Source organism: Gracilinanus agilis, chromosome 1 (assembly GCF_016433145.1).
Source record: "Gracilinanus agilis isolate LMUSP501 chromosome 1, AgileGrace, whole genome shotgun sequence".
In the NCBI taxonomy this organism is placed as follows: Eukaryota; Metazoa; Chordata; class Mammalia; order Didelphimorphia; family Didelphidae; genus Gracilinanus; species Gracilinanus agilis.
The window spans coordinates 319058776-319065397 of record NC_058130.1 but is presented as its reverse complement, the minus strand read 5'-3'; the positions used below and the strand labels follow the sequence as shown (position 1 = coordinate 319065397).

General features: G+C 34.2%; 1 non-coding gene across 1 annotated transcript; it reads left to right on the top strand.

Moving 5' to 3' along the window:
• The first annotated feature begins 5923 nt into the window (after window positions 1–5923).
• On the top strand, window positions 5924–6030 carry LOC123232769. Its single transcript, XR_006505277.1, has one exon. It is a non-coding gene; the product is annotated as a U6 spliceosomal RNA (small nuclear RNA).
• The last annotated feature ends 592 nt before the right edge of the window (window positions 6031–6622 follow it).

The window sequence follows — 6622 nt, the reverse complement described above, 5'->3', positions numbered from 1 at the left end:
TGGAGGGATCAGAGGGAAAAAAATAAATGCTTGTTAATTAAATAAAATGAAATAAAATAAAAGTTTAAAAATAATAACAGTATTCACAGTTAGAAAATATCTTGACCCATACCAGTCTCTGAAATTTATTCCTTGGACCACCAGACTTTGTTCAATTTATTTACCAATGTTTACTTAAATTATTTACCAAAATTATTATTTGGGTACTTAAATATATGAAACTCACATACACTTTTACTCTCCTCTTTTTTGTTTACATTCTCTCTTTCTTGTGGGGGAATCTTAATTGTCTATGATGGGATTGTAGTTATATTCTATTATTTCCTAGATCTTTTCAGAGCCCTTAGTTGCTGTCTTGAATTCCCCCAGTTTCATTTAGCACCCTAACAATGTTGCTGCTCAAGTCTAATTCAAAAAGTGAAAATATAAATAAGTATATACATAAATGTATCTTGAATGTGGAAAACATTTTTATTCTAGGAGGTCAGCATTCTGGACAGGTTCTCATATCCAAAATATGTTGTGAATATTAAGTTATTGTTACATTGTTGCAATGTATTAGTTATTGGTAGAGATTATTAGACCTGACTCCTTCTTGCTATTGGTCTTCAATAGAGACTCATATAGGGCATCTAAACAGTATTTGTTGTCAGGCAAAATGATATATTTGTTCTTTGTTTCCAAGACTACATATGGGATTAAAAAAAAATAAACCAACATCATTTTTGCTATCCTAAGAATTCTTACTAAGGATAAGAGAATGAACCATTGAAATGAAAAGTGTCACTAATCCACTAATCTGCAAGTTGCTGGTAAAAACAAACTAATAAGTAGATATTAGTCCCGTTATGTCTGTATTCGTGTACATAAATCTTTAAAAAAATTAATGATGCATTTTGTCTTTATATCAAAATTATTTCTCAGAAAAAAGAAAACAACCACTGTACTCCACTCTCCATACTGATCGCTCCTTGTGACAAAGAGTAACTAAATTTAAGAGAATCATCCAGTCAAAGATGCTTGCTAGTAGTTCTGCTCTGGAATATGAATTCATAAATTATCTGAAAAAATAACGTTTATATTTGTACTTAATAATTGACCAACAATATAGAAAAATTTCACCATTGTAAATAATTCAAACCCTTCTAGGCAGATTTAGATTTCAGTTTCCAAGTGTACTTCAATTTGTTCAACATTCACCTTGGAAAAACCCCTAGAAATGTGTGATTGTAAAATTGTTGCATACTTGAGCCAATTTAAATTACTTGGAAACACTGCCATAATTTACTTAATGTTCTTTTTTATTTTATGTTTTTTAATTAAATTTTATCTTTTAAACATTGAGTTAAGCAAAACAAATTTCTGCATTGGTCATGTCCCTAAACCCTACAAAATGTTTCAAAATTATTTCATCAACTGTCTATCAGGTGACAAATAGGATGTTTCACCCTGAGTTCTCTGGAATTGTGGTTGAACATTGCATTTATGAGATTTTTAAAAGTATTTCAGAACTGTTTGTCATTAAAGTATTGTTATTGTATAAAATTTTATTTGACTTTTAATGAAAACATTTTGCATAACCTAAAAAAGTCTATATTTATACATGTAAATCTGATCTTAAATATTTCTAGCAGCTAGATGTAAAAAAAAGATCCACATTGGGTCTCTTGGTAATATCTTACCCTAACAAAAGAATTCCTAGCTTCCAGTCAATGATCTAGTTATTTTAAGCAGTACTTTAAGAGAATTCAGTAAATATTTAGATTTCTCTGTTGAGTATTTCTCCTCTCCCCCTTTTCAGAATTTTTATTTAATTTTTTGTTATGCAGAACTTGACAAACATCAACAAATTTTCATGTATGAATTTATGGGCATATAGTTTGAAGAACAGAATAAAGGATTTTATATCACATGGTGAATGTCTATTCTGTATAGCTTGGTATCTATATATGATTAATATTTTAGTTCCATAGCTTTCTTGATGATGATCCCTCTGAACTGACTTTTGTTCTCTTCTGTGAATTAAAAAATATTTCATTGATTGTCTTCTTTTTTTAAAATCAGTAATAAGACTTTTCTTCTTGCCAGTTTTTACCCTCCTCCCTTAAGAAACCCATTCCTTTTAATAAGCATAGTTAAGCAAAACAAATCCACAAATTGACTATGTCTAAAAAAAGAGTCTGTCATTAATTGAAGAATGGCTGAATAAGTTGTGTTATATAATATTAATTTTTAAAAATATTTTTCCACATTTACATGATGTATTTTCCTTCCCTCTCCTCTTCCCTCCCCACTTTTGGAGCCAGCCAGCAATTCCACTGGATTATACAAATGTTGATTTGTATACCTTGATACCTATTTCCATATTATTTGTTTTTGCAATAGAGCAGTCTTTTGAAAAACTTCAAATGATGTACCCATATAAATAAGTGATAAATCATAATTTTTTTTTCTGTATTTCTACTCCCACAGTTCTTTCTCTCCATGAGGATAGCATTCTTTCTCTTAAGTTCCTTGGTGTTGTCCTGGATCATTGTATTGCTATTAGTAGCAAAATCCATTACATTCGGTCTTTCCACAATGTTTCACTTTTTGTGTACAATCTTCTCTTGGTTCTGCTTGTTTCATTCTGCATCAGTTCATGGAGGTTCTTCTAGTCCATATAGAAATCCTCCAGTTCATTATTCCTTACAGCACAATAGTATTCCATTACCATCCTATATCACAATTTGTTCAGCCATTTCCCAAATGAGGGAAACCCTCTCATTTTCCAATTTTTTGCTACCACAAAGAGTGTGGCTGTGAATATTTTTATACAACCCTTTTTATTAGTTTTATTATTGGATCAAAGGGCATGCATTCTTTTTAAGTCCTTTGGGCATAATTCCAAATTGTCTTCCAGAATGGTTGGCTTAATTCTCAACTCTATCAGCAGTGTATTAATGTCCTATTTTTGCCACATCCTCTCCAACGTTTATTATTTTCCTTTACTGCCATATTGGCAATCTTCTGACTGTGAGATGGTACCTCAGAGTTGTTTTGATTTGCATTTCTCTAATCAGGAGGGATTTAGAACACTTTTTCATGTGATTATTGATAATTTTGATTTCATCATGTGAAAACTGCCTATTCATATCCTTTGGCCATTTGTCAATTGGGAAATGGCTTGATTTCTTGTACTTAGTTCCTTATATGTTTGGGAAATTAGAACTTTGTCAGAGAATTTTGTTATAAAAATTTCCCCCCAGTTTGTTGCTTCCCTTCTAATTTTGGCTGCATTTGTTTTGTTTGTACAAAAACTTTTTACTTTAATATAATCAGAGTTATTCATTTTACATTTTGTAATGTTTTCTATCTCTTGCTTGGTCTTAAATTCCCTCCTTTTCCAAAGATCAGACAGGTATACTATTCTGTGTTCACCTAATTCATTCATGATTTCACTCTTTATATTTAAGTCATTTACCCATCTTGAATTTATCTTGGCATAGGGTATAAGATGTTGATCCAAACCTTATTATTCCCATACTGTTTTCCAATTTTCCTAGCAGTTTTTGTCAAATAATGAGTTCTTGTTCCAAAAGCTGGGATCTTTGGGTTTACCAAACTAGCTAGCTGAGGTCATTTACTCCTAGTTTATTCCATTGATCCACCCTTCTGTCTCTTAGCCAGCACCATACTGTTTTGATGATGACTGCTTTGTGGTACAGTTTAAGATCTGATACTGCTAGGCCTCTGTCCTTCATATTTTTTTCATTAGTTCCCTTGATATTCTTGGTCTTTTGTTCTTCCCGATGAACTTTGTTACAATTTTTTCTAATTGTATAAAAAAGTTTTTTGGTGGGGCAGTTGGGTGGCTTAATGGATTGAGAACCAGGCCTAGAGATGGGAGGTCCTACGTTCAAACATGGTCTCAGACACTTCCCAACTGTTTGACCCTGGGCAAGTCACTTAACCCCCAATCACCTGGCCTTTACTGCTCTTCTGCCTTGGAACCAATACACAGTATTGATTCTAAGACAAAAGGTAAGAGTTATTAAAGAAAAGAGTTTTTTGGTAGTTTGATAGGTATGGCACTGAATAAGAAAATTAGTTTAGGTAGGATTTAAATTTTTATTATATTAGCTCATCCTACCCATGAACAATTCATGTTTTCCCAATTGTTTATATCTAGTTTTATTTGTGTGAAAAGTGTTTTGTAGTTGTGTTCATATAATTCCTGAGTTTGTCTTGGCATATAGATTCCTCAATATTTTATATTGTCTAGAGTGATTTAAATGGAGTTTCTCTTTCCAACTCTTGCTGCTGAGTTTTGTTTAGTTTTTTTCCAAAAACCCTTACCTTTCATCTTGGAGTCAATATTGTGTATTAGCTCCAAGGCAGAAGAGTAGTGAGGGCTAGGCAATAGGGGTTAAGTGACTTGCCCAGGGTCACATAGCTGGGAAGTGTCTGAGGCCAGATTTGAACCTAGGACCTCCTGTCTCTAGGCCTGGCTCTCAATCCACTAAGCTACTCAGCTGCCCCTGAGTTTTGTTGGAAATATATAGAAATGCTGATGATTTATGTGGGTTTATTTTGTATCCTGCAACTTTGCTAAAATTATTGATTGCTTCTACTAGCTTTTTAGTTGATTTTCTAGCATTCTCTAAATATACCATCATATTATCTGCAAAGAGTGGTAATCTAGTTTCCTCATTGCCTATTTTAATCCCTTTGATTTCTTTTTTTCTCTAATTGCTACAGCTAGCATTTCTAATACAATATTAAATAACAGTGGTGACAATGGCCATCCTTGCTTCATTCCTGATCTTATTGGGAATGCTTCTAAATTATCTGTGTTATATAATATTGAAAGAATGTTATTATGCTATAAAAATGATGATTTCAGAAAAACCTGGAAAGACTTAGATGAACTGATACAAAGTGAAATGAGCAGAACTAGGAGAGTATTTTGCATTGTTACTGCAATATTGTATTGTCATGATCAACTGTGAAAGATTTAGCAATTGCTCAAGAAAATGATACAAGACAATTCCAAAGAGGTCATGATGAAAAATGCTAGCCACCTCCAGAGAGAACTGATGAATTCTGAGTGAAGATTGAAGCATATGCTTTTCACTTTCTTATTTTTCTTGACTTTCTTTATTTTAGAAATAGGGTTTGCATAACTTACATGTATAATAGGTATGTTACTTGCCTTCTCAAAGGGTGGGAAAGGGCATGGAGGGAGGTAGAGATTTGGAACTCACATTTTAAAAAATGAATGTAATAGGGGGCAGCTGCATAGCTCAGTGGAGTGAGAGTCAGGCCTAGAGACAGGAGGTCCTAGGTTCAAACCCGGCCTCAGCCACTTCCCAGCTGTGTGACCCTGGGCAGGTCACTTGACCCCCATTGCCCACCCTTACCACTCTTCCACCTATGAGACAATACACCGAAAGTACAAGGGTTTAAAAAAAATAAAAAAATGAATGTAATAATATAAGTCTGATTCTATACATCATTGCCTCTGTTAAGAGGTGAGAAGCATCACTTTTATCATGGATTTTATGGAGTCATGGTTTATGATAGATTGACCGAAGTTCTGAGTATTTTAAATTTCCTTTTCTTTATAATATTCTAGTCTTTGTGGAAAATGACAGGGGGTCAGTTAACAAGCATTTATTCAGCACATACTTACTATATTAAGGATCGGGAAACAAACAAAGGCAGAAACCATGGTCCTGGTTTTCTAAAGAGTTCACATAGTAATGTAGGAGACAGCATGCAAACAGCCATAAACTCATAGGAAAAGATACTGTAAAACTGGGAGGTGATCTTAGAGAAAAAGTGCTAGTTGGAGGTTGGTTGTGGTTGGGGGGAGGGAGTGAAACTAGAAAAGACTCCTTGAAGAATGTTGGATTTGAACTGAGTCTAGAAGGAGGCCAGAGTGCTCACTTAGGTAGCAAATATTTTAAAATTGGAATGATACCAAGAAGATTAACATAACCTGGGTGCAAAAAAGGTAGGAAAATTTGTGAAGCATTCAATATTGTTTTCTTTTTCTTGCCTTTTTTAGGGGGAGAAGGAGTGAGAGATTTGTTAATGTGGTCATTTGTTTTGCATGCCTATACATATTTGTAATGAGTTTTTGTTTTCTCAATGGATGGGGGAAGGGGAAGAGAGAATTTGGAACTGAGAAAAAGACAAAATTGAATTTCAAAGAAGATCAAAAAGACATCAAACAACTCTATGCAAGATACGCATATATGGGGGGCAGCTAGGTAGCTCAGTGGATTGAGAGTCAGGCCTAGAGACCGGAGGTCCTAGGTTCAAATCCGGCCTCAGACACTTCCCAGCTGTGTGACCCTGGGCAAGTCACTTGACCCCCATTGCCCCCCCTTACCACTCTTCCACATAGGAGCCAATACACAGAAGTTAAGGGTTTAAAAAAAAGATACACATATATGCATATATATGTGCATATATATGATAAATTGGAGATAATTACAGAGAGAAGGTACTAGCATTAAGGGAGACCTAGAAAATCTTGAAGAAAGTGAGATTTGAGCTGAGATCTGAAGGAATCCAGGGAATCCAGGAGGCAGAGGCAAGGAAGGAGAGAATAGCTCAGATGTGAGGTATATGA